The sequence below is a fragment of the Lipotes vexillifer genome, unplaced genomic scaffold (assembly GCF_000442215.2).
Source record: "Lipotes vexillifer unplaced genomic scaffold, Lipotes_vexillifer_v1.1 scaffold1006, whole genome shotgun sequence".
Taxonomy (NCBI): Eukaryota; Metazoa; Chordata; class Mammalia; order Artiodactyla; family Lipotidae; genus Lipotes; species Lipotes vexillifer.
In genome coordinates this window covers 742,696-765,827 of record NW_006789838.1, presented here as the reverse complement: position 1 = coordinate 765,827, position 23,132 = coordinate 742,696, and positions in this window count along the sequence as shown.

Sequence of the window (23,132 nt, the reverse complement as noted above, 5' to 3'; positions counted from 1 at the left end):
AGAAGGACAGAACTTAGGTAATAAGAAGTCAGAGGGCTTCCCTGGTGGCGCAGTGGTTGAGAGTCCGCCTGCCGATGCAGGGGACACGGGTTTGTGCCCTGGTCCGGGAGGATCCCACATGCCGCGGAGCGGCTGTGCCCATGAGCCATGGCTGCTGAGCCTGCGCGTCCGGAGCCTGTGCTCCGCAACGGGAGGGGCCACAGCAGTGAGAGGCCCGCGAACTGCAAAAAAAAAAAAAAAAAAAGTCAGAAAGTAGAATCAACAACCATTGCTTTTGTGTCGTTAAGGGTCCGTTTCTGATTTGCTGGGTGTGAATAGTGGCATAAAACTTAACCACGTGAGATGTCAGAGGCCTGCAACTTCCCTTGACACCTTCTTATGCTGGCAGGCCCAGACATTGGCTCTTGGAGTTCTTGGGTGGCAGTGCTTACTACCACCTTCACCTCCAATCTTAATATCTGTAGGCAGGAGTTTATATATAGGAATAAAATTTGAACCCCCATTATCACGCCCAATAAAAATGTCCTATAATAGACGTTTAGTCAACTGACATTTATCGAATAGTTACTGTAGCCAGATGCTCTGCTAGGTGCTTTCATTATTGTTGTTATGACACCATTTTCTCTAGCTATGAAATGCAATTGGTTCTAGCCAGGCAAGTACTCTCTTTGGAATCAGTAGATATCAGGCTAAAAATTGCACCTTCAGCTCTTTGCTCACTTTTTAATACAACCCCACAAACACAAAATCATTGCTTCTTTGTCTAGTCATATTCTCTTCATTATTTGGGGACCATCTCATGGCCCATGGCCTGCCTCTTCTATCAGTGAAGATGTTTATTTCCTTTTCTAATCATCTTGATAGAACAAATGACTGGTTTAGCTATCTGGTGGATGGTGCTGCAGTCAGGTGGGAAATAACAGGATGGAGAGTAAGGCGTCAGGAGTGTGAAATGATGTTGAGTGAAAGTGCTGCTGAAACAGCTATGTAACAAAACCTAGAACAAAGTTGGATTAAACTTGTCTAAAATGCAGAGAAAATAACAGAGCAAAGCCTTGCGAGTCAGTCTCTTACCCCTAGGAGTGGCCAGGGCACGCCAAGGAGAGCATCAGGGGAGGAATCTCTCTGTGCCACAGAAGCAAAGGAGAAAGAAAGTTTCTAGGGGTGGGGGGGCAGGAAATCAACAAATATCAAAGGAATTATGTAAGTTGAGGCCACTGGTTTTGGTATTTAAAAGGTCGTTGGTGACATTTTAGAGACCAGAAACAAGTTTACAGAGGGATGAGGAGTAAATGAAAAGTTGGGAAATGAAAGTCGTGGTGATTGCTTTTTTGAGATGATGATTAAGGATGAGAAATGTTGGAACTTAACAAGGCAGTAGGATCAAGGGAAGGAAGAGTTTTGTTGCTGTGTTTTTCTTTTTCTAACATCTTTACTGGGGTATAATTGCTTTACAATGGTGTGTTAGTTTCTGCTTTATAACAAAGTGAATCAGTTATACATATACATATGTTCCCATATCTCTTCCCTCTTGCATCTCCCTCCCTCCCACCCTCCCTATCCCACCGCTCCAGGGGGTCACAAAGCACCTAGCTGATCTCCCTGTGCTATGCAGCTGCTTCCCACTAGCTATCTACCTTACCTTTGGTAGTGTATATAGGTCCATGCCTCTCTCTCGCTTTGTCACAGCTCACCCTTCCCCCTCCCCATATCCTCAAGTCCATTCTCTAGTAGGTCTGTGTCTTTATTCCTGTCTTACCCCTAGGTTCTTCATGACATTTTTTTTTCTTAAATTCCATATATATGTGTTAGCATACGGTATTTGTCTTTCTCTTTCTGACTTACTTCACTCTGTATGACAGACTCTAGGTCTATCCACCTCATTACAAATAGCTCAATTTCGTTTCTTTTTATGGCTGAGTAATATTCCATTGTATATATGTGCCACATCTTCTTTATCCATTCATCCGACGATGGGCACTTAGGTTGTTTCCATCTCCGGGCTATTGTAAATAGAGCTGCAATGAACATTTTGGTACATGACTCTTTCTGAATTCTGGTTTCCTCAGGGTATATGCCTAGTAGTGGGATTGCTGGGTCATATGGTAGTTCTATTTGTAGTTTTTTAAGGAACCTCCATACTGTTCTCCATAGTGGCTGAACCAATTCACATTCCCACCAGCAGTGCAAGAGTGTTCCCTTTTCTCCACACCCTCTCCAGCATTTATTGTTTCTAGATTTTTTGATGATGGCCATTCTGACTGGTGTGAGATGATATCTCATTGTAGTTTTGATTTGCATTTCTCTAATGATTAATGATGTTGAGCATTCTTTCATGTGTTTGTTGGCAGTCTGTATATCTTCTTTGGAGAAATGTCTATTTAGGTCTTCTGACCATTTTTGGATTGGGTTGTTTGGTTTTTTGTTATTAAGCTGCATGAGCTGCTTCTAAATTTTGGAAATTAATCCTTTGTCAGTTGATTCATTTGCAAATATTTTCTCCCATTCTGAGGGTTGTCTTTTGGTCTTGTTTATGGTTTCCTTTGCTGTGCAAAAGCTTTGAAGTTTCATTAGGTCCCATTTGTTTATTTTTGTTTTTATCTCCATTACTCTAGGAGATGGGTCAAGAAGGATCTTGCTGTGATTTATGTCATAGAGTGTTCTGCCTATGTTTTCCTCTAAGAGTTTGATAGTTTCTGGCCTTACATTTAGGTCTTTAATCCATTTTGAGCTTATTTTTGTGTATGGTGTTAGGGAGTGATCTAATCTCATACTTTTACATGTACCTGTCCAGTTTTCCCAGCACCACTTATTGAAGGGGCTGTCCTTTCTCCACTGTATATTCCTGCCACCTTTATCAAAGATAAGGTGACCATATGTGCATGGGTTTATCTCTGGGCTTTCTATCCTATTCCATTGATCTATCTTTCTGTTTTTGTGCCAGTACCATACTGTCTTGATTACTGTAGCTTTGTAGTATAGTCTGAAGTCAGGCAGCCTGATTCCTCCAGCTCCATTTTTTGTTCTCAAGATTGCTTTGGCTATTCGGGGTCTTTTGTGTTTCCATACAAATTGTGAAATTTTTTGTTCTAGTTCTGTGAAAAATGCCAGTGGTAGTTTGATAGGGATTGCATTGAATCTATAGATTGCTTTGGGAAGTAGAGTCATTTTCACAATGTTGATTCTTCCAATCCAAGAACATGGTATATCTCTCCATCTGTTTGTATCATCTTTAATTTCTTTCATCAGTGTCTTATAATTTTCTGCATACAGGTCTTTTGTCTCCTTAGGTAGGTTTATTCCTAGATATTTTATTCTTTTTGTTGCAATGGTAAATGGGAGTGTTTTCTTGATTTCACTTTCAGATTTTTCATCGTTAGTATATAGGAATGCCAGAGATTTCTGTGCATTAATTTTGTATCCTGCTACTTTACCAAATTCATTGATTAGCTCTAGTAGTTTTCTGGTAGCATCTTTAGGATTCTCTATGTATAGTATCATGTCATCTGCAAACAGTGACAGCTTTACTTCTTCTTTTCCGATTTGGATTCCTTTTATTTCCTTTTCTTCTCTGATTGCTGTGGCTAAAACTTCCAAAACTATGTTGAATAAGAGTGGTGAGAGTGGGCAACCTTGTCTTGTTCCTGACCTTAGTGGAAATGCTTTCAGTTTTTCGCCATTGAGGATGATGTTGGCTGTGGGCTTGTCATATACGGCCTTTATTATATTGAGGAAAGTTCCCTCTATGCCTACTTTCTGCAGGGTTTTTATCATAAATGGGTGTTGAATTTTGTTAAAAGCTTTCTCTGCATCTATTGAGATGATCATATGGTTTTTCTCCTTCAATTTGTTAATATGGTTTATCACATTGATTGATTTTCGTACATTGAAGAATCCTTGCGTTCCTGGAATAAACCCCACTTGATCTTGCTGTATGATCCTTTTAATGTGCTGTTGGATTCTGTTTGCTAGTATTTTGTTGAGGATTTTTGCATCTATGTTCATCAGTGATATTGGCCTGTAGTTTTCTTTCTTTGTGATATCCTTGTCTGGTTTTGGTATCAAGGTGATGGTGGCCTCGTAGAATGAATTTGGTAGTGTTCCTCTCTCTGCTGTATTTTGGAAGAGTTTGAGAAGGACAGGTGTTAGCTCTTCTCTAAATGTTTGATAGAATTCGCCTGTGAAGCCATCTGGTCCTGGGCTTTTGTTTGTTGGAAGATTTTTAATCACAGTTTCAATTTCAGTGCTTGTGATTGGTCTGTTCATATTTTCTATTTCTTCCTGATTCAGTCTCGGCAGGTTGTGCTTTTCTAAGGATGTGTCCGTTTCTTCCAGGTTGTCCATTTTATTGGCGTAGAGTTGCTTGTAGTAATCCCTCATGATCCTTTGCATTTCTGCAGTGTCAGTTGTTGCTTCTCCTTTTTCATTTCTAATTCTATTGATTGGAGTCTTCTCCCTTTTTTTCTTGATGAGTCTGGCTAATGGTTTATCAATTTTGTTTATCTTCTCAAAGAATCAGCTTTTAGTTTTATTGATCTTTGCTATCGTTTCCTTCATTTCTTTTTCATTTATTTTGATCTGATTTTTCTGATTTCTTTGCTTCTGCTAACTTTGGGGTTTTTTTGTGCGTCTTTCTCTAATGCTTTAGGTGCAAGGTTAGGTTGTTTATTCGAGATGTTTCCTGTTTCTTAAGGTGGGCTTGTATTGCTATAAGCTTCCCTCTTAGGACTGCTTTTGCTGCATCCCATAGGTTTTGGGTTGTCATGTCTCCATTGTCATTTGTTTCTATGTATTTTTTTTATTTCCTCTTTGATTTCTTCAGTGATCACTTCGTTATTAAGTAGTGTATTGTTTAGCCTCCATGTGTTTGTATTCTTTACAGGTCTTTTCCTGTAATTGATATCTAGTCTCATAGAGTTGTGGTCGGAAAAGATACTTGATACAATTTCAATTTTCTTAAATTTACCAAGGCTTGATTTGTGACCCAACATATGATCTATCCTGGAGAATGTTCCATGAGCACTTGAGGAAAATGTGTTTTCTGTTGTTTTTGGACGGAGTGTCCTATAAATATCAATTAAGTCCATCTTGTTTAATTTATCATTTAAAGCTTGTGTGTCCTTATTTATTTTCATTCTGGATGATCTGTCCATTGGTGAAAGTGGGGGTTGAAGTCCCCTACTATGAATGTGTTACTGTCGATTTCCCCTTTTATGGCTGTTAGTATTTGCCTTATGTATTGAGGTGCTCCTATGTTGGGAGCATAAATATTTACAATTGTTATATCTTCTTCTTGGATCGATCCCTTGATCATTATGTAGTGTCCTTCTTTGTCTCTTGTAATAGTCTTTATTTTAAAGTCTATTTTGTCTGATATGAGAATTGCTACTCCACATTTCTTTTGGTTTCCTTTTACATGGAATATCTTTTTCCATCCCCTCATTTTCAGTCTGTATGTGTCTCTAGGTCTGAAGTGGGTCTCTTGTAGACAGCATATATATGGGTCTTGTTTTTGTATCCATTCAGCCAATCTCTGTCTTTTGGTGGGAGCATTTAGTCCATTTACATTTAAGGTAATTATCGATATGTATGTTCCTATTCCCATTTTCTTAATTGTTTTGGGTTCGTTATTGTAGGTCTTTTCCTTCTCTTGTGTTTCTTGCGTAGAGAAGTTCCTTTGGCATTTGTTGTAAAGATTGTTTGATGGTGCTGAACTCTCTCAATACTTGCTTGTCTGTAAAGGTTTTAATTTCTCCATCAAATCTGAATGAGATCCTTGCTGGGTAGAGTAATCTTGGTTGCAGGTTTTTCTCCTTCATCACTTTCAGTATGTCCTGCCACTCCCTTCTGGTTTGCAGAGTTTCTGCTGAAAGATCAGCTGTTAACCTCGTGGGGATTCCCTTGTGTGTTATTTGTTGTTTTTCCCTTGCTGCTTTTAATATGCTTTCTTTCTATTTAATTTTTGACAGTCTGATTAATATGTGTCTTGGCGTATTTCTCCTTGGATTTATCCTGTATGGGACTCTCTGTGCTTCCTGGACTTGATTAACTATTTCCTTTCCCATATTAGGGAAGTTTTCAACTATAATCTCTTCAAATATTTTCTCAGTCCCTTTCCTTTTCTCTTCTTCTTCTGGGACCCCTATAAGTCGAATGTTGGGGCGTTTAATGTTGTCCCAGAGGTCTCTGAGACTGTCCTCAGTTCTTTTCATTCTTTTTTCTTTCTTCTGCTCTGCAGTAGTTATTTCCACTATTTTATCTTCCAGGTCACTTATCCGTTCTTCTGTCTCAGTTATTCTGCTATTGATCCCATCTAGAGTATCTTTCATTTCATTTATTGTGTTGTTCATCTTTGTTTCTTTCATCTTTAGTTCTTCTGGATCCTTGTTAAATGTTTCTTGCATTTTGTCTATTCTATTTCCAAGATTTTGGATCATCTTTACTATCATTATTCTGAATTGTTTTTCAGGTAGACTGCCTATTTCCTCTTCATGTGTTAGGCCTGGTGGGTTTTTGTCTTGCTCCTTCATCTGCTGTGTGTTTTTCTGTCTTCTCATTTTGCTTATCTTACTGTGTTTGGGGTCTCCTTTTTGCAGGCTGCAGGTTCGTAGTTCCCGTTGTTTTTGGTTTCTGTCCCCAGTGGCTAAGGTCGGTTCAGTGGGTTGTGTAGGCTTCCTGGTGGAGGGGACTAGTGCCTGTGTTCTGGTGGATGAGGCTGGATCTTGTCTCTCTGGTGGGCAGTTCTCCGTCTGTTGGTGTGTTTTGGGGTGTCTGTGGACTTATTATGATTTTCGACAGCCTCTCTGCTAATGGGTGGGGTTGTGTTCCTGTTTTGCTAGTTGTTTGGCATAGGGTGTCCGGCATTGTAGCTTGCTGGTCGTTGAGTGGAGTTGGGTGCTGGCACTGAGATGGAGATCTCTGGGAGATTTTTGCCGTTTGATATTATATGGAGCTGGGAGGTCTCTTGTTGACAAGTGTCCTGAAGTTGGCTCTCCCACCTCAGAGGCACAGCACTGACTCCTGGCTGCAGCACCAAGAGCCTTTCATCCACACGGCTCAGAATAAAAGGGAGAAAAAGTAGAGAGAAAGAATTAGTAGAAGTTGGAAGAAAGAAAGAAAGAAAGAAAGAAAGGAAGGAAGAAAGGAAGGAAGGAAGAAAGAAAGAAGGAAAGAAGGAAAGAAAGAGAGAAAGGAAGGAGGGAGGGAGTGGGAGGAAGGAAGGAAGGACGGAACGAGGGAAGGAAGGAAAAAAGAAAGAAGATAAAGTAAAATAAAATAGAGTAAAATATAATAAAGTTATTAAATCAAAAAACAATTATGAAGAAAAAAATTAAAAATAAACGGATGGATAGAACCTTAGGACCAATCGTTGAAGCAAAGCTATACAGACAAAATCGCATACAGAAACATACACATACACACTCAAAAAAATAGGAAAAGGGGAAGAAATAAATCTTGCTCTCAAAGTCCACCTCCTCAATTTGGCATGATTCGTTGTCTAAAGGAGGGAAGGAAGGAAAGAAAGAAAGAAAAAAAAGAAAGAAAGAATGATGGTAAAAAGAAAGAAAGAAAGAAGATAAAGTAAAATAAAATAGTTATTAAAATTAAAATTAATTATTAAGAAAGAAGAAAAATTAAGGAAAAAAAACGGACGGAGAGAACGCTAGGACAAATGGTGGAAGCAAAGCTATACAGACAAAATCTCACAGAAGCATACACATACACACTCACAAAAAGAGGAAAAGGGGAAAAAATCATAAATCTTGCTCTCAAATCCACCTCCTCAGTTTGGGATGATTCGTTGTCTATTCAGGTATTCCACAGATGCAGGGTACATCAAGTTGGTTGTGGAGCTTTAATCCGCTGCTTCTGAGGCTGCTGGGAGAGATTTCCCTTTCTCTTCTTCGCATAGCTCCTAGGGGCTCAGCTTTGGATTTGGCCCCGCCTCTGCGTGTAGGTCGCCTGAGGGCGTCTGTTCTTTGCTCAGACAGGACAGGTTTAAAGGAGCCGCTGATTCGGGGGCTCTGGCTCACTCAGGCCGGGGACAGGGAGGGTCACGGAGTGCGGGGCGAGCCTGCGGCGGCAGAGGCCGGCGTGATGTTGCACCAGCCTGAAGTGCACCGTGTGTTCTCCCGGGGAAGTTGTCCCTGGATCACGGGACCCTGGCAGTGGCGGGCTGCACAGGCTCCTGGGAGGTGAGGTTTGGAGAGCGACCTGTGCTCGCTCACAAGCTTCTTGGTGGCGGCGGCAGCAGCCTTAGTGTCTCAGGCCCGTCTCTGGGGTCCGCGCTTTTAGCCGCGGCTCGCGCCCGTCTCTGGAGCTCCTTTAAGCAGCGCTCTGAATCCCCTCCCCTCGCGCACCAGGAAACAAAGAGGCAAGAAAAAGTCTCTTGCCTCTTCGGCAGCTCCAGACCTTTTTCCGGACTCCCTCCTGGCCAGCCGTACAAGCCTCTCGGGCTGGTGAGTGCCGGTCAGCCCTGACCCTCTGTGCAGAAATCTCCCCGCTTTTCCCTCCGCACCCCTGTGGCTGCGCTCTCCCCCGCGGCCCCGAAGCTTTCCCCCGCGGCCCCGAAGCTCTCACCCGCGGCTCCAAAGCTTCCCCCTCCACCACCCGCAGTCTCCGCCCGCGAAGGGGCTCCTAGTGTGTGGAAACCTCTCCTCCTTCACAGCTCCCTCCCCCTGGTGCAGGTCCCGTCCCTATCCTTTTGTCTCTGTTTTTTCTTTTTTTCTTTTGCCCTACCCAGGTACGTGGGGAGTTTCTTGCCTTTTGGGAGGAGGTCTGAGGTCTTCTGCCAGCGTTCAGTAGGTGTTCTGTAGGAGTTGTTCCACGTGTAGATGTATTTCTGGTGTATCTGTGGGGAGGAAGGTGATCTCCACGTCTTACTCTTCTGCCATCTTCCCCTCTCTCTCTTGTTGATGTTTTTAGGGTAGGAGTGACTTAGATGTGCTGACAGGGACGCAGAGGTGAAGCAGAGCTTTCATCCTATCTTTACTCATCAAGTGTATTAATGTCTGTAAATCACCAAATATGCATCGAGTGCCTATATTACTTGCCCAGCATCTCGGTTAATATGCAAGGTATTATTTGTGCAGTCTGATTAATCTGTGAAGAGCTCTGGTGTTTATTCGTTTTGCCCTTAAGGTAAAGGATTAAGCTTGTCATTAAAGAACTGGGATAGGTTTGGACAAAAAAAAAAAAAAAAAGACAGTGGAATTCACCCAAAATAATAGATAGGATTGTTTATAAATGGCTTTAGAGACAAGTCAGTGCTACTGAATTAGTGAAAATGTGACTGGCATCTTTCTATATGTCAGGCTCAGTGAACACAAAAGAGAAGGTGGGAAAAGCTATAAAAAATAATAAGGATTCCAATATAACTGCCAAGGATGGACTTTTACTCTATGATTTCCCTTTAGACTAAGATTCAGTGTTAGTCCTTCATCAAGTTAGAAATTTTAACATGTGCAGCAGCTTCCCTGGGTCACATCTGGCAACTTCAGTTTTTTTGTGGATTTTATATTTTAACATGTAATTTAAAAAGTAAACCTTGGGGGCTTCGCTGGTGGCGCAGTGCTTGAGAGTCCGCCTGCCGATGCAGGAGACGCGGGTTCGTGCCCCGTTTCGGGAAGATCCCACATGCCGCGGAGCGGCTGGGCCCGTGAGCCATGGCCACTGAGCCTGCGCGTCCGGAGCCTGTGCTCCGCAAATGGGAGAGGCCACAACAGTGAGAGGCCCGCATAATGCAAGAAAAAAAAAAAAAAAAAGTAAACCTTGGGTCCAGATTCAATTCCCCTCATTTTAATCACTATCCCAGTTCTTTCTTCTTGAACATATTTTGTTCTTCCTTTATTAGAAACTGATGATTGTTTGTACAAATATCTCTAATGTAAGCCTTGTATATAATGTCTAGGGTGATGTTTGATTCTAGTCAGAAAGAAATGGTTGCTGCTTTGAGGTTCTGAAAATGCTTTTTACTCTATAGAGAAGATGATGCAAATTTTGTGACATGTTGAAAAACTTAAATCTTTGAAGTTATTGTAAAGGTACTAATTATCTAAATCAGGATTTCCTAAACTGTGTTTATTTTGCCATATATTCCAGGAAGTAAAAAAGGCCTTCTTAGGTGGAATGCCTGGGAATTGATGGTTAAAATGAATACCATATTCTGAGGATTAAATTGTACTAAAGCTACATTCCCTCCAAACTATATACACACACACACACACACACACATGCACACATACATATTTATACACACACACATATATGTATACATACATACATACATATATGAGTGAGTGTGTATATGTATATAATTTTTTTCAGCTTTTGGCTTTTTGTGCTTCATTTCAAATTACTGTGCAAACATGACTTGTTGATAAGAATTTAAGACTACTCCATCAACAGGAATCAAAATGGTTTAATAACATCTTCCTGCCAAGAGAACACACTGCGCAGTCAGCAGTAGCTTAGATTAAAAGATTCCCCCTACTGCAGGGAAAATGTTAAGTGTAATTCTAAAATGACTATGAAGAATTTGCCTTTAATTTCTTGTTTATGATTTGTAGCTTCAACTTCTTCCTTACCATTTTGTACTGGAGAAAATAGATTTCTGTACTATCCTAAATAGAGAAGCACACCAAATGGTTTCACATTTCAGTTACTGAGAGTATATTTTACTTTGTTCAGGTAAAAATAGGCAGCAGATCCAAACTTGAAATAATAGCCTGGATGGGCTGATTAAATCTGTGATCAACAATTTTCAACTCTTTGCTTGATAATTGGAAGAATTGCAAACAAAGGCAAGTTTATATGGTTGGTTTCAATTAAGGCTATTGTTTTGAGAGAATCAGACAGCTCGGTAATCAAGTTGTGAACTCTATGCATCTCTTAACGAACTAATTTAATCTGATATCTCTTCAAAGGCTGTGTTCCGTATTACCAATTGACTATACCTCTCAGGCATCCCAGCTCCTCTGCCCGGGGTCTGCTCTCTGGTTGATAATTATTACAGTTATTTACTGGATTCAGTAAAGACATTGAATTTGCAAATGGATTCTTTTGGCGTTTGTATAGTATCAATAATAACAACCCCAGAGTCCTTTTGCTCAGTGAAATTATGTTTTTTAACAACAAGCTTTACACATTGAAATTAACTAATCAAAATTATTAACACTCATTTGAATGTTTAATAATTAATGATTTAAATAATTAAAATACATGTAGAAAATGTATTTTTTCCCAAAGTCTTTACTGCATTATCTTTGTGTGTGTCTATGTGTGTTTGCGTGTATGATTAACGACTTGTTTGTCGAGCTTCAAGTGGAAAAATTCCAGCAACGAAGACAAAAGTGAGTGATGAGAGAGTATTTCCAAACAGACCTCTCTTAAAATGGCTTTTCAGTAAAAGCCTTTGCCTCCACTTCTGCCCAGCTGCATTAAGTTGCGAGAAACATCTAATTTACTTTAGGATGCCAAGTACCTTGTCTTTTTCAAAGCTAAGGAAGTCTGGTTTTGTCGGACTTGCTGTCTTTTTTTTTTTTTTTTAATAGAAAAGACTTGCCAACTTTGAGAGGTAGTTACTCATTTCTTCAGATTCCAATTCTATTCGATTTCTTTTGTGTCTGTTCATCATCGGAGCTCCCTCTTATCTCAAAAGGTAAGCTTAAGTTTGGCCCTTTAGCCTCAGTTCCTGGAACAACATTAATGTTCCTAAATATCTGTGTTGACATCCAAAGGTCTGTAGTCTCTTTTCTTGGAAGGAATTTGATTCTTCCAATATTCAAATTGAACACTGTACTCTTATATATGCAGAGCAGTAGATAGAAAAATGGGAAAGGGGGCAATTTATCTTGACTCCAGTCAACAAGCTACACAAATTCATTTGAAAAAAGTGAATCTGCAAAAAATGCATGGAGAAAAATTAGGTACACCAGCTATGTGTGATTTTTGCAGTTGATTTTCTACAGCATATCAACCCTGGCACCCCTCCAAAGCAGCCTTTGACCAGGAAATCACTATATGTACAACCTTGGAAAATTGCCTCAACAATAAAATATCTTAGACAGTGTATCTTCTTTTTGTTTGAAAAGCATATTTACGATTACGTGTTTATTAGGAGTTTATAATAGGGTATCCTACGTACTAAATGCCTCCCCCCCCCAACACATATTCACACAAACACACACAGGAACAGTTTTAACTTCTATTTAAACCTGAGTTCTGTAGTAGATTATGGTTGTATTATAGATATGTAGTATCTTTGGATCTTTTTCAAGTATATCTTCCCATGTAATATCTGACCTAAAATAAAACAGTCATTCCTTTTTCTTTAAATATAACATTAATTGATAACCAGTTTTTAGTTGCAGAGAAGGCCTAACTCTAGAACAATTTACTAGGGAGAAAAAAGGAAAATAAAACGAATATTAAGACCATATTAAGAAGCGATAGGAAGAGGTGATGTAATTTTGTACTCTTTTCTAATGGAAACAGCTACTGACTTTGTGCCAGGCACTGTGATAAGCACTTTACACATATTATCTCATCTCATCCTCATTGCAACCCTGTGAGGTCGGTGTTATTATTTATCTCCTTTTTACAAATGGGGAACCTCAGGCTCCGAGAGATTAGGTAGCGTGCCCAAAGACATTCTGCTAGTAAACAGCAGCGTCCAAAGTTGAACTTAACTTTCTAACTCCATAGTCTATGTTTATAACCCCTGTGGCTATATTATGGAAACATAAAAAAGGCTTCATTGGGAACCTGAGTTTGCTGCTTGTCTCTTTCATTATGTATTAGTGATCTAGGACTGAGCACTGGATAAAGACAGTGCTGCTTGAAGGAAGTAAACATCTGGAATGACCAGATGCTGCAGACTTTGCAATACACTTCCAAGTTATCGAACTGTGAATTGTTAGAAGTGGAAGGGGGTTGTTGATCTACTTTTAAAGAGAAGCAATGGATTGGGACATGTTGGGATTCCCACTTATTCTGTAACCTTTATGGCGAAAGTTGATTTCTTACATAAAGACTCACGCTGACCATTTCTGTTCTTTGGGGTGCCTCCTTTATTGGTCCCACCATATACTGGGCACTTTGCCTTGCTACCCTGCATGTGGACCAAAACTTTGTTTGCCCACCAGCACAATGTCTTCCATATAGCAGATGTTCACTACTTACATTGGTTTAGCAAGTATTTGTTAGGAACTTAGTATATATGAGGTATTGAGCAGACACTGAAGATGAATAACACATGCCCTTGAGGAGCTGACATTCGAGCAAACAGAGAGGCAAGGGTTCTACTATAGTGTGACAACTGTTGAGATGGAGATGGCCAGACATGTTTGATGGAGATGCTGAAACCCTGAGTATGGTTCTGTGTCTGGATCTCATTCATCCACTCATCTGATATGCATATCCCATCTGAGGCATTCTCCCTTACATTGGAGCACATCCAATAAGAAGGCACTCACTTTTTACCAAGAAGAAGTTAAACTGCATTTTTCTAACCTACCAAATGCCATGTATTTTGACATTAAATCTATGAATGCAATGCAATTACATATTTCATTTGTAAATAAAACTTAAGTAGACCTGTTGTTAGTATTGCTTGGCACCTCCAGAAATCATATTATATCTTAATAGAACTTAAAGTTTCTGGGATTCATTCTGTGCCAAAATATATACCTAGGAATAAGCCTTTAAATTTTAGGTTATGTTTGTTCACTTTTGTGCCCATGGGAGGCAGTACAGAGTAGTGATTGACAGCAAGCATTCTAGGTGCCTGAATGGAGGCAGTACAGAGTAGTGATTGACAGCAAGCATTCTAGAGCGTGCCTGAATTTGACCCCGCTCTTCCACTCATCCACTGTATGACCTTGGACCAAATTACTTGTTTTTCAGTATCTCAGTTTCCTCATCTATAAAATGGGGAAAATGCTGGTATCTACTTCATAGGATTGTTATGAACAGTAAATAAAGTAATGTACATGAAAATGCTAAGGTTAGTGCCAGGCACGTAGTAAACACAGTGTGCATATTTCCTGTTATTATATTTTCAATTCATCTGAACTTTCATGCTTTATTACTCTGTTTTTCATAAATCATACACACTTACCTTTAAATGAAATTCAGATCATTGGAAATTGATGTGAACTTTTTTCTTACACAGAGTCTATAGTCCTTTGAGTGTTTTCACACCAAAAGCCGAGTAGGTTCTCTATTATCTCTGCTTGGAAACGAGAGGTCAACTTTGACATTCCTTTTTGCTCCTTTTACAAGGCCACAGCGTTTTAAAATAAATTACGTGACTATCTCCTATCAGTTATCTTGATAAAATTTCCGTAGCTCACGCACCATCTCATGCTAAGGGATCAATGCTGTTAGAATGTTTGATGTGTAGTTTAAAATCCCCAAGAAATAAAGCATACAACAGAGTTGGATTTACATTTCTTGACTGCAGTGATGCCATTCTGTTTGCCAGTCTTGTGATTTATGTGGACATTTTTTTAGTCAGCCACTAGCATCATTGGCCAATATGCTGTCTAGGGGCCAGAATTTAGTGGTGACTTTCAGTCTCCTACTGCTGATAAAGGTTTTTGGCAGTGTTTTGGAATTCTGCTTGGCCAAAACACTTGACAAATACAAAGTCATTTAGAATAATAATAAGCTAACATCGAGATTTCTGTTTTTGCCTTAGTTCACATTATTGTTAGCCTTTCATCTTTCTATATTATGTCACATTTATTATTTCTAGTACAATGATGATATAGTCATTTTCAGGATTAAGCACATGAAAAAATGCTGAAAATGACAGGAAGGAGTGAGGGAGCCATTTTGGCACAGAAAACAGAAGACTGGTGGGACTAGATGCTATACTAAGTGCAGCTCATCCAGGGTCCAGGGGAAATCCACTTTGTTCTTCCAGCCTTTATGGACCAAGTTGTTGCAATGTCCTCATCATTATACTTAGATTACAATTTTATCTTTGTCATTAAATGGAAACATATTAATATTGTGCCCACCAAGAAAGCTTCCTCAGTAGCAATAAGTAAATGGGTTAATTATAGCTTTCACATGTATGGTCATTATCAATTTTTAATCTGAAGTTCCCTTAAATAAAATATGTAAGCAGTTAAGTTGGGCTTAGAAATTTACCAACAAGTAGTCTTTATAACCTACTGTAATTATCTCTAGAAATCATCATGTGTTCAAGTGACTAACTCTCCAAAGTTTGTACTAAGATAAATAAACAGAAGCAGCAATAACCAGTTCCCTTGTATTTCCTAATCATTGGCATGCCTTTTAGTCATATTTTAGATTTAAGGAGGGCTCTGTCTCTCCCTAGGAATCCAAACTATGCTTTCTCTTAGTTGGCTTCCTGGAAAATCTAAGCCTCCCTCTCGCTCAACAACTTAAGTTCAAACAAGCTTTTGTACATCCCTTTACACTGTGCATGTAATGTCAAGGGATCTGAGCATGTGGCATGCATTAGCAAGCACCTAGCACAAAGTATCAGTGTGATAGTCCAGCAGTATACATCCATATGGGCATATCTTACTGAAATATTTATTGGAATAATTCCTTATTGGTTGGTAAATAGCCACTGACCAAAGCACGCTTTCCACTGCTCACTTCCTGGTCACCCCCATGATTCAGGGGGAGAGAAAAAAGGCAATTCCTAGCAGAGTAGCATCAGTCCTGCTTGGCTTGTGCCCATGCTAGAAGTGTTTAATATTTTGGATATGATTCCTGGCTCATAGCCAATTGTGAGATCTATCCCTTTCCCACCACCCATGCCATTGGAGCTCTAAGACCTTCACGGTCTTTTCATGGACTGTTTCCTCCCGGTTGCATCTTAAATGCTAACTAGCATTCTGAGAGAAGAGTCATGTCCCATAAAGAGATGGGGCACTACTTCCAGACCTCAGCTTCTAAACAGACACTTGAGATCTCATGAAAGCCAGATCCTAAAGCTTTTGAACTGTCCTCATAGAGAAGCCCCCAAGCGCTCCCTGAGAGCATTCCAGAGCCCACATCATTTGTATTTCAAGACACAAATCTAGCATGTTTGAGTTAACACCTTACACAGAGCAGTTGTCTGCTATGTTTTCTTTGATTGAATCTGGTTTTGTAAAACAGAAAATTTAATCAGTGTGTTTGTAACAGAGGCAGTTGTACTCTTGAAGTCACAGCTAATAAATACTTGCCAGTGAGGAGGAAGACAGACAGACTATAAAGTAGGCATGAGGATTCCAAGCACACAGGCATTTGGGACATTTAAAAAGTGCTCAACATTTCCTTCAAGGCATGACTAATGTTTCTTTGTAATGATGACCTCGAATTATCAGAAAAAGTATAACTTTTCTTTTTTTACTATCTTATGTCTAAGGAAGCAACAAAATTTTAAAAACATTTCAGAAAGATTTGTCTCCAGATCGATGATGAGACAAATATTCATGTTTAAGAGTTTTATTTCTTGAAATGTCAATTTTATTGAATACCTCCTTGCCCGATAGTGTTCCAATAAATGAGGTGTTATTGTAACAAGACCCTAATGTGAAATTATGGACTTTTGTAGTATCTGATGGGCCAGCAATATTAATAAAAATCATTTGTCATAGAAATTATAGCATTGAGAAAATTACTTTGGGACCAGAATCATTATCATAAAGAGGTAGCTGCTTTCAGTTTAAGCACTTCCAACTTCATAGAGTTTGTTTGTTGGGGGGAAAGAATACAGAATATTAATCTTCTGTGTCCTCTTTTTCAATGAAATATAATTGAAGAATTATTTTCTCACTAATAGTAGTATAAGGCAGCCTGGTAAAAAAGAGTCTAAAACTGGTATCACCACTGAATTTTTGCATGTGTACCTTTTTTTTTTTTAATAAATATGCATTTGTATCTGAAGGGAAGATTATTTTCTTTCATCAGTATCATATACACTCCAAAATATTTGTTCATTGTTTAGAAATAGAAATGTGGGCTAAAAGTAGAATAAAGATGAACACTTTACAATGTTTTTTGAGTTTCAGTTTGCCAGTGGAAGTTTTTCCAAATAACAGTAACACTTTGCTTATGCAAGGATTTTCAAGTTCTGTGTGGACGGAATGCTCGTGCTACCCTGTGTTAGAGGGAGTAATCTCCTGAAAAGAATACCATACAGATGGAAATATCACTTGTGTGTGCTTAGCGGAAAACCACATGCATTTTCTTCAGAAGCAGAGCTTTCAAAGTTAAGTTCAGCTTTGTATCATTCACAGTATAATGAGCAACAAATATTCTAATTTATTTAGAAGAGTTACTACTATCATAACAAAATAAATACATAGTAGTTTACAAGATGTGCCCTAAATAGAGTTTTCTAGGTGCGACTATATATACTCAAAGTAATTTACTCGAGGGAGGCTTTTTGATTGGCTCTATGTTAGAATTCGATATTTACGCTAACATGTTTTTGTGAAAACCTACTATGCACTCAGCACTAAAGAGTCTGTTTTAGCTCCCTTTTTTCTGCATTACTCCCTTCCCTTTTCTTTTTTGATCCTGTTTTATCATTTCAGCTTACAGCTGCTTTTAGGAAACGGCATTTCTGTTGCATCAGATAGTTTTTAAAGCATGCTCTTCTTACCTCTGCTTAGCATAACTGGTGTATTTGGATAGCAAACACAGTATACCATCTTTTGTAGGTACAGCACTATTCCACTTATTACTAATCGTTTTCCTGATTTATCTATTGGTATGAATAACCTAGTAAAGAAATGGAATATGGAATGAGTTGTTTTCTCAGGTTTTAAGTCTCATTTCTAGTTCCTACTAGATGTGAAAATTGAATGTTCTTCCATTCTTTATGTTATCAACATTTGCAATTGTAAGGAGCAGATTTTCTTGATTTTAGCTAGCATTATAAGATATATTTAATTTTGAATTTACATTGTAAGATCATCATTTTCCTTTTACTGAGGGTTGTTGATACATTTTGTGAAATACAGTGAACTGTTAAATGGAACTCAACTGTCTGAAACCCACAATCAATAAGAATTTTATCTGCATTTGGTCATTAGGAGAAATAAAATATGAATTTACCAGAGATTATAAGAAAAAAAACTACCCGTGTTGTAGTCTAAGGTCAATTCATATTCAAGCCAAACCCCAACAGCGTCTATTAACCTTGAGAAGAATTGATGTCCAGGAATGCTGGCCTTTAGCCATTATAATATCTCTAGTAATGAAAGAAAAGATTTAGTTAGGTTTACTGTATGTTGTTTATTAAGACCAAAAGCAAAAAATAAAAAAAAAAAGGGGGACAAGTATTGAAAAGATTTCTACCAAAGTGGTTTCTAGTAACCATGACTTTTAAAAAGGATCACCCAGGACTTTTCTGGTGGCGCAGTGGTTAAGAATCCGCCTGCCAATGCAGGGGACATGGGTTTGAGCCCTGGTCCGGGAAGATCCCACATGCCATGGAGCAACTAAGCCCATGCGCCACAACTACTGAGCCTGTGCTCTAGAGCCCACGAGCCACGACTACTGAGCCCGCATGCTGCAACTACTGAAGCCCCCGCGCCTAGAGCCCGTGCTCTGCCACAAGACAAGCCACCACAGTGAGAAGCTCGTGCACCGCAACGAAGAGTAGCCCCCGTTCGCCACAACTAGAGGAAGCCCATGCACAGCAACAAAGACCCAATGCAGCCAAAAATAAGTAAGTAAGGGCTTCCCTGGTGGCACAGTGGTTGAGAGTCCGCCTGCCGATGCAAGGGACACGGGTTCGTGCCCCCGTCTAGGAAGATCCCACATGCTGTGGAGCGGCTGGGCCCGTGAGCCATGGCCACTGAGCCTGTGCGTCCCGAGCCTGTGCTCCACAACGGGAAAGGCCACAACAGTGAGAGGCCCGCGTACCGCAAAAAAAAAAAAAAGTAAGTAAATAAATAAAAAAACAAATAAATATAAAAAAATAAAAAGGATCACCCAGTGTTTTTATTAATTGAATCTATTTTATATAAGCTATAGATTTTGGACAATAGCGTGCTTTATCTTTTCATAAAACTGATGAAGAAAAGCTATTTCTTCTCATGCAGTCATTTTTTTTAGAAGATGTTGGGGGTAGGAGTTTATTAATTAATTAATTTATTTTGGCTGTGTTGGGTCTTCATTTCTGTGCGAGGGCTTTCTCTAGTTGTGGCAAGCGGGGGCCACTCTTCATCGCGGTGTGCGGGCCTCTCACTGTCGCGGCCTCTCTTGTTGCGGAGCACAGGCTCCAGACGCACAGGCTCAGTAGTTGTGGCTCATGGGCCCAGTTGCTCCGCGGCATGTGGGATCTTCCAAGGCCGGGGCTCGAACCCATGTCCCCTGCATTAGCAGGAGGATTCTCAACCACTGCGCCACCAGGGAAGCCCCAGTCATTTTTTATGTTCACAATTTAATGCCAGATTATTCTCCTCTTATCCCTTAAAAAAATTTCAGCCAACCTCGTTTTAGGTACAGTGATGGCTGGACCTTTGTTTAATTTACCATCTATACAGATCATGTTTGTTTGATTGATTATGAATGAGAAATCCACTCATTTTCTAAATCTTATCCATTGATAGAAATTGCTGTGCAGTTGATTCAGCTGTAATAATATGAATGTATTTTAAATTCTACCAAAGTGAGAAAAGCAGTTATTGTAAAGACATGGCCTTAGTTATTTGGTGACATTTTTGAGATATTACATATTTCTTCCTAAATTATGCTTGTACAGCTAGCCTTATGCAGGCAAGCCACTATGCTTGCAATTCTGTTAGCTGCCACTAGGTCGTGCCTGTTTGTAAATTGTAACCATCTGGGCTTCCCACGTGTGAATAACAGCGAGAATAGGTTTATAGTACACAAGTGAATCAGATATTTTCAATGAAAATTAATTATTAAAATGGTCAATATAAATATTCCATCAGTTACCTATTACAGACAGGTTGATACACCATTTTTAGTAATATTTAAGGAAATGAAAGTGCATGACTATGAGTACCTTTCTTCCATCAAACTTTGTTATTAATAACCTCATATGCTTTCTTTGGTTTTTTCCTTTAGGAAGAATTTTTCTCTTCCTTTTAACTTTGTGTATTAAGAAGCTTTAGGCTATATGCCTTTATACAGCTTCCCGTAGGCTTTCTGCTTATAGCTTTCTCTTCTACTGCCCTAGTTAATTGATTTGCTGCTAGTTCTAGTTGCCCTAAATGACTAAGGTCTGATTTCTTTAGGTCTCAGGTGAAGTAGTATTTCTTGGCACTTTTTATATAGGAAAGAACCATGTCATGTATTCAGTACAGTCTCACTAGGTTTAGCCCCCTTTTAGCCAGCAGTCATAAGATTCTGTCCCTTACCCCAACAACACACACACACACACACACACACACACACACTCACACACACAGCCCGAGTGCGTGCACCCTCCCCTCCCTTCATGCATTGCCTTCCAGCAGTATAATATACACATGTAGATAAGTGGCTGTAACTTCTTTTAGTCTCTGAAAAATCCCGTGGTGGTCTCTCTTCCACCAGCTAGCTGCCAGCCACTGTCACTAATTCTAACTCCTGCTTTCCTTTGGACTTTGATGCTTGGATTGTTTTAAAAGCTAATTTGCATCAAATAGTAAAGATCATCTATTAACTTCCCTAGCAAGTTCCTGGCAGTTTTATAGTCTGCTTTGTAAAATGATGCCATTACTCTATTTCTTCTGAACCTTTGAAAGCATTTATTTCAACTTCCCTTTCAATAAATAGAATGGTTGTAAGTAGAGACATAGTGGCTTCAGTTCTTATGATCACATGTGTTCTCATGCTGTGAAAATTAAGAGTTTAAATATGAAGAGAAAGAAGAAAGAGAGAGAGAATGATACTGATGGAGGAAGGGAAGAAGGGAGGAGAGAGAGACACACGGAGAGAGAGACAGAGACAGACAGAAAGAAAGAAAGGAAGGAAGGAAGAAAGGAAAGAAAGAAAGAAAGAGAAGAAAGAAAGAAAGGAAGAAAGAAAGGGAGGGAGGGAGGGAGGAAGGAAGGAAGGAAGGAAGGAAGGAAGGAAGGAAGGAAGGAAGGAAGAAAGATATTAAAACTTCTCCAAGATGTAGAACAAAGTATTCAATTTTGGTTCTTAGAACTGAGCTCCTGTGCTGGCTGTGTCACTAACTTTCTTGTAACTGTGACCAAGTGATTTCTCATTTATAGTCCTGTTATCTTGTCTGGAAAATGAAGGGATTGGCCTGTAGATCATCATTGCCCACATTGTGAGTCTGTGACTCAGGCTCGTATTAAAGCAAAAATGTGGGGAATGTATCTTAGCTTCAGGTCTGCTTGAGTTCATGACTAAACAACTCAACTACCAATAAAAGGCACAGATTTTTATGCATAATAAAAATGTATAGGTTCACTCTTTCTCCTCTCCTTTCTTGCATTGCCTGGACCTGCTGCTGTCAAGGCAGTGCTTCACATTTGGGAGACATTGGTAGATATAACACTTTTATATTCACACTAAAGGAAAACAGGAACCCTGGGGTGCTTATTTCTTTCATTCACATAGACACAGTCATTCTGATTTACAAGAAATATTACCTTTGGATAAGAGAGAGTATTCTAAGAGGGCACAGCTTGTCTCTGTATTTCTAGGAGTTTGTGGTTATAAAGCAAGGGGCATTCAGAACTTAGTCGTATGCTACCTCTAATAATTTGGAGAGGTGAGGTTGTCTCCTCAAACAGATAATAAACTCCTTGAGGGAAGAGAATCTATCTTATATGCATTTTTTTTGTCGCTCAAAGACCAAATGCAGTGCTATGCACATAGCCTACAAGTTAGCAGTGCACTTCCTCTCTCTGACAAAGTTAGTGACTCATGGCATCTTAGCCTCGTATGGTGATTTTGATGTTTCTAGTCCAACCTCCCATGCAGTGTGATAGAAACCCAGTGCAGAGGAGCGCACCACCTAGCTAAGCAGGTCAGTGCACTGTTGGACAGCTCAAGCTCTGAGCTGGTCCTTCACTGTGTTGAGCTAACATGTGTCTCTCTATATATTTTCACCCCTAGATCCTTCTGGAGAAACAGAAAACAAGTCAGCTGCTTGCCTTTATATTGTTCATCTCCAGAGTTCCTCATTTCCTAAGTATTTATATAAGGAACTTGATGGCTTCAGAGTAAATACATAGCAAAACATTAAAAAAAATTTTAGTCATTGTAGTCATGGGATGAGGTTTGTGAGATTCCTATTTCCATATTGAAGAAAATGAATTCTGATGATTTATTTCAGAAGCACTTTTTAGTGCCAAGCACTCTTCAGAGTGCTTTATAAATATTAACACACTTTAATCTACAATCCAACCCTGTGAGATTGATACTGTCATTGACACCATTTTATGGATGAGGAAACTGAAGTACAGATGATTTAGATAACTTGCCCAAGATCTTTCATCTGGTAAGAGGTAAGATTATGAATAGGGGCTTCTTGTTCCAAAATCCTATTCTCAACCACTAGGCAAAGATGGGATATCTTTTAGGATTTTTTTAAATTTATTTTTTAAGCTGGGTCATTTAATTTTTTTCTCTTTTTCATTCTCATAAATTAGTACTTAGCTGTTTAAAGTTTCCAATTTTTCATGAGACTTATTTAAAATTGTTTCCTTTTTAAAGGTACTGCTTCAAGATCTTTCATTTATTGTTTGTTTTTGCCACCTTGAAGCACTATACCTTTATTTTGATTATATAAAACTTTTTCCGATTTAGTTAACTGATGTTGCTAATATCTGGGAAAGTTCTACTCCAGTCTCTAAGGATGCTGTTATATCAGCTCTGTTTTCTGTCCCTAGGGAAGCTCTACTTTTTTCCATCTAGGTCTTTTGCCCTCTCCTACACTGAATTTATTTAAATGTTTGCTTTGGCTCAAGCCTAAACCATCAAATAAATACCATAATTTGCTCATTTATATATTTTTCACTTTCTTTAAATTCCTAACAACTGTCCTACCATGTCTAAAACCAGTTCTATGTCATTAACCTGGATCTTGGATTTATGGAGTGCCTACCTCACACCAGGGATTTTCACATCTGTCATATGATTTAATCCTGCAAGGAAACTGAGATGCTGAGGTTAAATATCTTGAC